Genomic DNA, 11721 nt, shown 5'->3' on the forward strand with positions numbered 1-11721 from the left:
TCTTAGTCGAATGTCCAAGGTCATGAATTTCGAATCTAAATTTTACCACAAATATTAAGCACTGAGTATTTGTCAACACGGTCCAGCTACTAGAAATCTGAATCTACAGCTCACATTTTTTAATTCATATCGCTGTATGCAAGTTTTCATTGGAAATGCATCGAAAAATTCTAAACCTACGTGAAGTATGCCAAAGTAGTTAGGCACTACTTAAAACTTCCTGGTGAGGCCCCCACAGCAGCTGGGGCAATGCAGAAGAGCCCAACATTTGTTACATTTTTTTAAACTAGTTAAAATATGGAGAAAAACGCTCATTCACTTTCCAGATAAACTGACATGCAGGACCAAAGGTCTGCACAATACAGTAAATGAAATCTAGCTGGTGCCATACACCCCACTATTTATTTTGACAGCTTTTCTGAGAGATTTTGCAGTTCCCTCCAAGCACATCATCTTATTGCTTCTAAAAATTTCCTGTGAATATTATCACAGAAAAATTTTAGAAGCAATAACAAGGTGTGTTTGGAGGGAACTACAAAATCTGTCAGAAAAGCTGTCATAATAAATAGTGGTGTGCCATACAAACAGGTTCAAAAATTAAAAAATCAGACAATTGAAATATTCACACTAACTGATAACCCCATGTAAAAGAGTGAGTGAAGCAACTATGGTGAAACTGGTAGTTTTGCAGAAACCCATGCATACAGTTTGTACTGTTCCACTGTATTTCTAATTTTAGTTGTGTTAATTCATGAATGCCTATGTATTTTAGTGATTTTTTAGAATTTTCAATTTTAATTCTGGGGAACTGAAAAACAATATTTATGCGATACTCTTTTTCTTAGATGAATATTCCCATCAACAGTTAACTTGTGGAATAAATGAATAAATCATAAAATTTGTTGTATAGCAAGGACTGGGGCATTTTCTGTCATTCAGCACTTAAGACAGTAAAATGAAGTTGGAGTGGTTGGACAGCAAGATACAGAGATCCAGTTAAAAAAATGAAACCCTCATTCAGTCTATTAAGTGCATCTTTTTAATAAATGCCTACTGTTCTCAAATAACTTCATCTGAAGTGCCATTTCCGTTGAAAGAATAACCATTAGCTATGAATACTTGACTAATTACACTGATGATACGGATAAACCATATAAATCCTAGACTAAAGCAAGAATTCATCCCTTAGAGGCCACTTATAAAGAGTGGAAATCACACAAGCTATACTATAGGAACATTCTTCTGGAGAGAATGACTTGACAGGAGGAGGCAAGACACCACCAGAAACACCAAACTGTTTCACTTTTGACAAAATAAGAGCTTTAATAACACCTGTAAACTTGTTCATTAGAATACCTAGTAAGTATAAGGTTTCAAACTAAAAAATAGGATGACTCACCAAAAGGCATAAACTGGAAATGGGACTTCCAAGAAATAACATCAAGCATTAAATATTTAGCGAGTCATTCCCATGCTATACATATTTCATTCCAAAAGAAAAGGTTATACATTAACATCACAATACTGTACTGCCTTAATTATCCTACAATATTCACTTGAATGACTGGTTATTTGTACTGTTGCTCTGGAAAGTTCAGACAAACTTTTCAGTGCGTTTCGGACAAGATTTTACCGAATAATGACTGGCAACTTCCACGAGACCATCCCTCACATCCCCTGACAGTGACATACTAGTATGTAGCCTACTACAGGATAAAGTACTCACACAGAAAATAATAAGGGCGGTTTTACCATCAAATTTCTTTCTGATGTTTTCCATTTTATTCTTATTGGTTTTAGCAGATGTTAATGTTATAACAAAGAGACAGAGAGAGGGAGAGAGTGCTTGGTTGTGTGTAAGCTGTACCGCTGCTGCTCTTAAAATAAATTCCCGTTCTTTTGTCATAACCATATGTATTTGTTTGCTGAGCATTGCTGCGACTAATTACAACATTGTCCTTTAAGATATTACGTAACTGAAATATTGAATATATGAATAAATATATTTATCTGTATTCAATATATTCATAGTCTCTACATTATTCACATAGACCTATTCCAATGAATTAATATCCTCAAGCACCAGGTCGTGCAGACCATATGGTGCTATGTTATGCTATTTATAGATAAAGTATGGTCAAAGTTAGTGACTGATAGGTCACATTTGATGAATATTTATTTGTAGAAGAAAGTAGATTACACTGTGTATGGAGAAGTGTTCTGCTTCGGTGAGGATATCTTGAAGGTGAGGTTGGACATAGACCTATGTGTTTCTCACAAGAAGTAAATGTAAAATAAATAGGAAGATAAATAAACAAAGGAATAAAGTACATAGTCAAAACCATTACTACATTAAACTATAAACAGAATTTAAAGATCCATGTGCCCTACCCCGTCAGTTACTCATGCAAGCACCCCTATTTTCAATTAACATACTTAATCTCTTGTACACTGAACCCACTATCTTTTCAGAAATGCTTATTTCGTCAGTGACTCCCAGACTGACTTTGCATGTCTTAAGTGTTTCTTGGTTTTGGTATTACTTACATCCCCTTTATTAGTTATATGCTCCCAAAGACTTTCAATGGCATTTCAGTCTTTGCTGGCCATTCGATTCTGATCACATGTGGATGTTTACTGACCCATTCTTTTACGGTTTGGACATTATAGACAGAAGAGTTGGCCAAGACTACATATAATGATTCTGGTTTGGGGATTAGCAGGGCTCTCACTGATGGCACCAAAACTTCCTCTAGAATGCTAATATACTGGAAACTTTTTATTCGTGCATCAGTTTCTATAAGTTCTTCCACTCTTCAGTGATAGTTGGATGTTGGCAGGGTAATAACTAAAAATGATAAAACGACTGTAAAAGATGATGAAAATTATAATTAAGATGGTGAAGAAGACCTATACTGATACAAGTATCCAATTCATATGATAGATCTACAGTGATATAAAAATCAGGTCGTTATTATAGACCTATACTGTAATGAAATAGTGTCATTTTTATAATAGGCCTATGAATTAGTATGTCTAATTTTTATAATATAAACGCCCAATTCTTATGATAGACGTTATGACAATGAAGCCTTCATTCTTATGAATGGAACATTATTAAATGAAGCAATATGATTGTTATAAGTATACCTTAGTTTAACCAGGGCTGGCCCGAATTATTAGATTTATATTTTACGTGGCTAAGAACCAATTGGTTACTTAGCAACGGGATCTGCAGCTTATTGTGGAATCCGAACCACATTATAGCGAGAAATGAATTTCCATCACCAGAAATTCCTCTAATTCTTCATTGGCCGGTTGGAGAATCAAACGCGGAGCCAGCAGAGTGCTGGCTGAAAACGGTCAACACCCGTCCAGTGAGGAACTATGATTGTTATAACAGATTTACAATAAAAAAAATGATATTTTTATAATAGAATAAAGTTTTATATATATTGTACTTACCAAGTAATTAAAATGCTAATTAAAATTATTTAGTTTCCCTTGCACGGCAGCTTAATTCAAAAGATGCGCAAAAAGGAGGGGTCGCTATGGGCTCCCCTCTATCCCCAGTTTTAGCCAATATTTGTATGGAGTTCGTAGAGAGAGAGATTCTCAACAGATGTGATAGGGAAACCACACCTTTCTTGTGGGTCAGATATGTTAATGATATTTTTGCAATCATCAGAGGGATAGAAAGAAATTTAAATAAATTAGTAGAAATAGCAAACGACATCCTACCATCAATAAAATATACCGTGGAAGTAGGAACTGACACCAGGTTGCTTTTCTTAGACGTATTAATCTTCAGAGATTCGAGTAGACAAAAGTTTAAATTCACAGTAGGCTATATAGGAAGACAAGCAACTCTGAAAGCTATATACACTTTTATTCTTTTCATAATAAAAATATCAAAAGTAATGTAATCATGAACTTTGCATTACGAGCCTTCAAGATTTGTGATCCAGAATATATTAATGGCGAAATATATCACATTAAGGCAACTTTCAGAAGCCTTAGGTAACCCCCCCCCCACCAACTTCATTGAAAAGGCTATCTCACGTGCCTGGAAGACTTATTATTGCCCTAAAGATAATAACAAGAGAAGAACACTCAGGGAAAAACTGACCGATGCTTCTCCCAGTAGAAAAAAAAAAAAGCACCAAAGCTCCCTTCTTCCGATCACAATGAAGGAGTTGAAATCTCAAAACTAACTTAACTGTCCTTTTCCACACAGGACAGGATTAAGAGACCAGCCGAAAAGTTAAGTATATCTTGGTTTAACCAGACCACTCAGCTGATTAACAGCTCTCCTAGGGATTAGATTTATTTTACATGGCTAAGAACCAAGTGGTTACCTAGCAACGGGACCTACAGCTTATTGTGGAATCCGAACCACATTATGACGAGAAATGAATTTCTATCAACAGAAAGAAATTTCTCTAATTCTTCATTGGCTGGTCGGAGAGTCTAACGCCAGGCCAACAGCGTGCTAGCCGAGAGCTTTACTCACCCCGCCAGTGAAGAACTTAGACCAGCCAAAGCGAAGTCTCTTGGCAACACAGTCTCTATCTTTTTAGCACCTGTTCCTGATGTCAGTCAAGAAAGACCTTTCCTTCAAAACTTGACAAGAACTCAGCTGGGAGGCTAATTCCGTTAAGCATCAGAGGGAGTGAAGGACAAAAAGCACTTGTTTGCTCCCTTAAGACCCCAAGCTAGCCTCCCTCCCAACTCCCTGTCAAGGCGATAGCTTTCTTCAACAAGCTCATAAATTCATACACAAAAGACTGTCTGCAAAGGGCAGAGTTTTAAGACCCAAATAGATGTCACACAAGGGATCAATTCAGGTCAGTTGCAACTCTTGGAACAGTAGAAAAGAGACAAAACTGGCTAAGAGCGGTTGTATGAAGCTCAAACAGGGGAGTCCAAAACTGAAGAGAGACACCTGATGAACAGAGACTAGCGTCGGCCAGTTGAAGACCATAGCTAGGTGTTTCATGAAAATTGTGTTCAAAAAGAACAATAGTATGTTCTTAGAAGAAGAAAAAAAGGGGCACCGCGCTAAAGAAAGACTGATGTCAGCCACTCGTAGGCTGGCGCCAAACACATGAGAGCTGGTGCTGGGAGCTCTATATGAAAATGAACCCTGGATCTATAGAGTGCTACCAGGCGCTAGTGAGTGCAAGTGGGTGCCATCGGGCGCAAGCGGGTGCTATTACGCGCTTGGGTGCTGTAGGGCGCTCGGGCGCTATAGGAAGCTAGGGCGCTATTAGGCGCTTGGGTGATAAGGAACCAACAATAAAAGAACACTCAGACACTGATGTTTTGCTTGGCACCAACAATGGTGTACCACTTACAAAGAGAAGGAAGAGTAGCGAATCTCATCTGAAAAGCACCTCTTCAATAGCCGAGACTTGCTATAAAAAACACCATCAGCTCACCTGTCTACACTAAAGTATCACTAGAATAAAAGAAAATAACTATGGATGCCTTTCCAGTGCCTGTCTGTCAACAACTGAGGATAGCAGGCTCGACTGAGGGGCGACTAACCTGGGTCAAACCCCTTCGGACTCCCATACAAGGAACTGGGTTTAGGAGAACTGACAGGGCTGGGCAGCCACCTCCTCCACTACACATCCAGTAAGATGCCTTTCCAGTGGCTGTCTGTCAATACCTGGGACTGGCAACAGGCTCGAATGAGGGGGGGGCAACTACCCATAGTTGACCCCAACAACCTCCCTTCAGCTTCCGGTATGACTTTTCCCAAGTGTAGGGGAGTATGTCAACGAACCTTTGCCTAGGAGCATCGGCGGGACAAGCAGCCACCTCTTCCAAGCACAACACTTCACTACTACTGCACAAGGTTAAAATCTGTTAACCCAGATGCAAGACTGGCAAAGTCATAGGAAGGAATCGTGAGAGCCAGGTGTGGGAGCAAGTGGAGAATAAAATGAGGACCCATAGAAGGAGAGAAGATGGATGTGGGGAGAGAGCTGGCGCCAGGCTAGCTGAATGCCTACCGGTCTTGGCTGTCAAGAATGGCTACTCGACGCAAATATTAAGCACAATTTCTCTCTACTACACACTGTCTGAGGATACAGAGAACCATTATACAAATAGATCTTGATTCGTGTCCAATGTTATTTGAGACTTACTGATATGCATTCATTACTAAAAATATTGGTCCGGTGGTGAACACAATAATAACGTTATACGCTACTTGAAAAAGTGAAGTTAACCTCAGTCACCCAAAGTACGAAGCACCCTCATACAGGCAAATATAAAATCCTATCAAACATTATTCGAGACTTTCAGAAATGTATTCTGAACCAAAAAATGTCAGCCCAGTAGTGAACACAATATCACTTAATACACTACTCAGAAAAGAAAAGTTAACCTTTACCAACAAAAGCTGAAGTACCCAGATTACCACAGTACAGACATAAGCCAAACATTCGGTAGCGAACGCAAGATTATGATCTGTTACGCTATTCGGAAAAGGAAATTGACCTTCACCAACCCTAGTTAAAGTACAGAGTATCATCTTACAGATGTCTCAAATACTAACAAACATTAATTGAGACTTGCAGAAAAGTATCATAACCGTAAATACTGTATTGGTTCAGTCTTGAACACAATGTTTACGTTTATTACGTTAACTGGAAAGTGAACACAATATTATACATGAATTGGTATAGTACGCTACCAGTAGTTAAACAAACTGATTGCGAATTCGCTACTGAGCAAAATATAATAACTAGGATCCATTCTTATCAACACAACAATAAAATACTATCCCCTGTAAGCTGTAAGCTTGATGCTACCCAAAATCCAGTCTCTGACCATCAAATTTAAGAACACAGCTGCCATTGACACTCCGTTTAGTTCCTGAGATTCCAGTTAGTGGGCGGAACCAGTCACCTGCAGTAAACTTTAAAGCATTACCCGCAAATTTTTGAATTTTTTAATGTGCTATGCAAGGAAAACTAAAGCATTTTAATTAGAACTGTAATTACTTGGTAAATTCATCTTTAATGATGCCTTATTCTCAGACTGTTAGTCCTACCATTTTTAAATTCTACATACTTGAGTTTCTGTTATTCAACTTTTACCCTCTTATCCATTTCTTCATGTGTATGACTTAATTAAAGGTTATGATGTTTTCTTGTGATGCCACCAGTGAAGGCCCATCTCGATCAAGTTGACGCTTTACTGATTTATGTACATGGTTTGTTTTCCTGCACATATGATGACGTCATAACGAGCAGTGTCACTCAAATATACAGGAAATATTATTCCTTTTTTGTTCCACATTGGAATGAATATTTCTAGATGACGTTAATTTACTTATCTAAGTCTTATACATTAATATTTGAACGTAATAGTTGATGTAAATGCTCATGGTATTGAGATTTTGAAAATCCATGTGCTCTGTACTTCAACTCTAATTTCACCAAACGAGTCTTGGATGCCAAAATGTTTCGTGAAATTTTGTCAATTCATATTTTCCTGCCGATTTTTTATATTATATGTTTGCATGCATACTGATTTTATTCTGATTGTAATGTTTGGTTTCTATGTGATTTAACAATATCTCCTATCTCATTCTTATACCTATACCCCATTTGTTTATCACTTTACATCACCCATCTGTTTGCTGTCTATCAGTTTTAAAACACACGATGCCCTACCTTTCCTGAGATGTAAATTCCCTGAACTCCTTTGATCACCTCTCTAATCCTTATCCGCATGTTTTGCTGGATACAAGAGTGGTCTAGTTTATTTTCTCATTGTGCCATGCTTTCTTGGAAGGAACTGACGTCCTTACGGCCTCGTCCACACAGTGGGGAAGTGCCCGATGAGTACTGCCCACTAAGAGCTGATCACCTGCTGCTGCCGTAAGCATTACCAGACCAACAATTGTGTGTGGTCCATGTAGAGCTTAAGTGTGTTTGGCGCAACAATTGGAGAAGGAATTTTGAAGGTTTATCCGTGTTATCCCCACTTCAGGCGTCATCAAACTTGTGACCACCTGCAACTTATAAATGTTTGAACTGGGACTACATATGGTAACAGTGTTCACCAATCAGCCTCCTGCCACTTAGTTGGAGGGGGCTTAAGACTTGGTCTTCCAAAGGAGAACACCACCTCCCATTCTTCATCCAACAGGTGGGTTAACAATGCAGTGGGCAAACTGTGCCACAAGCAAACTAAAAATTTAGCCATTCCTGTTATGGAATCCAGTACTGGCCACGCCAGCAGGTTCACCATGCGTAATATCAAAGGCCACCCCAAAGGATCTTTCCTTCATTAACATGGATTAATGGATGACCAAATACAATTAGAGGCATAGTTAAATTTTATCATTCCTGTTGCAAAGCTGCACCATCAAAGCTATACTGTTTACAGTCCCAACAATATTCACACCATCCAGCAGCAGTCACCTGACCTCAACCTGATACCTGAAGTCACACCACAGACACATCTTAACCTGTCTTAAATATGTAAGCAGAAGTACCACTGTTCTCTCACTATATTCCCTTTTGTTGCATATACTGTATAGTAAAAAACTGAATTTTTCTTAGAAACATTTGCCATACAGGTATTACTTACCAATGTGTAAGATTCGTATCTTTTCTCGGATGAGAAATTTTATTAAATGATAATTCTTTTAGAAGTACTGTATAATTAGTAGTGTTTGCATTAACACTTCAAAAATACAGTAAGTTACAGATGAAAGTAAGGGATGGTAAAATCCAGAGGCTGTTTCAAAACAGTTTTTGATCTTACAAAATCCTTACTCAAAGATACAGCACCTTTGCATATTTTTCCTTTTTGTGGAAAAAGGTAAACAATAAAATTCACATACCTGTGTACAAACCAAACTTATGGTGCTTTTAATACTGGGTTCAATTTCTGTGGTACAGTATTTAAACCACAGTACCCTAGAAACAAAACACCTAGCAGTAGCCCATTCTGTCTACGAAATGCAGTGATACCATTGTGAAGTCCTCAATGTTCCAAGCCACTAAAAGTAAGCACATAACCAAGGAATATCTTTTCAGTAATTATTTTCTTCTGTATGCCTAGATAAACATTTTGGTTCATAACAGTAAAGTAGCAAGGACACAAGAAATTAAAATTTCATTATAACTCTAGAATTCAGAACAAAATTTATAAAAATTTAGACTAATTACTTTTTGGAGCGCACTCAGAAAAGTCACCAACTATATATAAAATAAAACTAGAGGTCCTATAAATAAAGACTGATAAATCTTGCAAAGAACTGTCGCAGTTAAAAATCACTAATTCAAATTATTTAGAAAATACAGTCGATGACGAACAGCCCTCCTCAGCCAACATTGAACTTTACTGATGCATTTTCATCCAACTCCATAGATGCCATAACTGTCCTCCACTTGCAACTTTTCATCATTAAATCTGGGAGCTTGCTAATTAAGGCCTCTTAAATTTACATCCAATGTTTTAGGCCTTTATAAAAGCACCTAAAAAGCCAATGACCAGTTTTGAAAATTTTAAATGATCTAACAAGTTACATGGAAAGAATGATAGATTTTCACCATGCACATACTTCCTAGGTACTTTAAACTTAATTTTTTAATAAAAGTCCTTATCAGCATCCATCCAATTTGCTTGAAGCCAAAAATGCCCATGCAACCATGGACATACATCCTGGATACTTTAAATCTAATTATTTTTTAATAAAAATCCTTATCAGCATCCATTCAATTTGCTCAAAGCCGAAAATGCCCATGCAACCATGTACATACTTCCTAAATATTTTAAACCTAATTTTTTAATAAAAATCCTTATCAGCATCTATTCAATTTGCTTAAAGCCAAAAATGCCCATGCCTGGAACCAGGTAGTACCCTTTACAAAGTACCGTGTACGTAAAGCTCAAATCAATATTCTTCATTAATACTTTGGGATGAATTGATAGCCAAGTCTCGAAAAACTTCCACAATTCCAATTCGGCTCATGATGCATTGATTAAAAGGCTTCCAATGCATAATCACACCAGTGCAATAAAGTCAAGTAGATCCAACCTTACAGAAACGTTCAAGTTCATGGCTCATTTCAAATTACCTGAAGTAAACGGCCTCCAAGCAGATGACAATTTCAAAACTAAACACTTTTATTAACAGGACCATAAAATTTATGGCAGACCAACTTTATCTAATGCTCAAATCACTAACATTATCACCGGGCAAAACTTGCCTTAGTAGTCCTTAGAAAAATACAAAACTACACCCTGGAAAGACTTGAATGTTATTTTGCATATATACTGGACTGGCATTTAACAGGAGGGGCCAGGTATAACTAAAATTCTCAAAGAGTCAACACTGCATGATGTCATGAGCATTTCAGGGGTTAGTCATTTTTCCTCAAATATAGGGAGAAACCACTTAGGTTCCCATTTTGCATACAGTATTTGCCCAAAAGGAACATTAAGATTCACATGAACACCAATAACATTTAAAATGTTAACACATTATCAACCAGAACAATTATTCTGTTGATATAAGAACTATACTCCTTACCTGTAATGAGGCTAATACAGCGAGAATCAAAGCATAAATATTCAAAGGAGCAACTCAAGTTTCCCTCCCCCCGTCACCTCTCTAATGGTATTTACTGTTAAACAAAGAACTGCATACTTACCAGAACTATCTTGCCAGTCAGGGAAGTAGACTAAACAGAGTCTGGAAGTTTTCTCTTTTTACAGGGCCAAGAAACCTAAGTAATACTCAGTGCTGTGTTATCTCATTCAGTAAACTGTGGAAACAAAAAACATTACTATATATTTTGCTGAACTCTATATTTACTAAGGGGGGCTAAGAGACTGGTTTTCAGTAAGCTAAGACAATTTAACATCATAATACACAAGGTTTAAAAGTTTATGTTAAATCATTCAAAACCTTAAGCAAAAGTACTTCACGATATACATTTAGATTCCACAGATCAGTCCTCCATTTATCATTATATAATACTGCACACTAACCGATTTTTAAATATCATAGGAAACTATTTATTATTAACTCTACAGAATTTGGTAATTCTAAGGAAGAGCTCTGCACTGAGATACAGAAAAGGGTGTACTTATGATGCATGAGAAATTTGCAGTCTTCTGTTTATGTTTTTGCATTCATCCCTGAAGGGCTGGTACTAAACATGGCCTCCTGCAAACCTTTTCTGCGCAAAAAAAAGAAGAAAAGGTGGTAAATTTCTCAAATTATTTCAGTAATTTTTTTCAAGTTATTTCACCTGTACCGCATCTGTACACCTACCATATTGTTCATTAAAAAAATCTCATTAATAAACAATATCTCCATGGGGAATAGCTCGCCCTTACAATTACCCTGAATTTAAAACTCATCAAAGCAACCAAAAAAGACAAATTAATGACATACGTTGTGCATTCAAAATTAAATGTCTACATCGCAAGAAAATGCTTCAAGGACAGGGAGGCCTTATTGAAACCAATGCCAAAACCAATTTAAAATGGATAAAGACAAGGTCAAAACTTATTAGTAGCTCAGAAGTCAGTGGATAAGAAGTTTTATTCTTTGGCCATTGTAAAATTTTTAAGCAGAATCTCAATCATTTTCTATGACAAACCCAAAGTTACACAGGACATTCTTACTTTAAACCATAATCTTATTCTCAGGATAAAAATTGTGATTTTCCCAGGTTTTGG

At 37.1% G+C, this 11721-nt stretch overlaps 1 long non-coding RNA gene across 2 annotated transcripts in view; it reads right to left on the bottom strand.

Moving 5' to 3' along the window:
- The window catches only part of LOC136845314 (uncharacterized), a 40440-nt gene extending 29222 nt beyond the window's left edge, over positions 1-11218 (bottom strand). Inside the window, exons 1-2 of one of the 2 annotated variants that reach the window (XR_010855142.1) lie at positions 11124-11218; positions 10686-10799 (exon numbers count right to left, since the gene is read on the bottom strand). This is a non-coding gene — a long non-coding RNA (uncharacterized lncRNA). Of the gene's footprint in view, positions 1-10685 lie in introns of both variants that reach the window. The other variant, XR_010855141.1, reaches the window with a different exon arrangement.
- Positions 11219-11721: the final 503 nt, after the last annotated feature.

This window comes from Macrobrachium rosenbergii, chromosome 13 (assembly GCF_040412425.1).
Source record: "Macrobrachium rosenbergii isolate ZJJX-2024 chromosome 13, ASM4041242v1, whole genome shotgun sequence".
In the NCBI taxonomy this organism is placed as follows: domain Eukaryota; kingdom Metazoa; phylum Arthropoda; class Malacostraca; order Decapoda; family Palaemonidae; genus Macrobrachium; species Macrobrachium rosenbergii.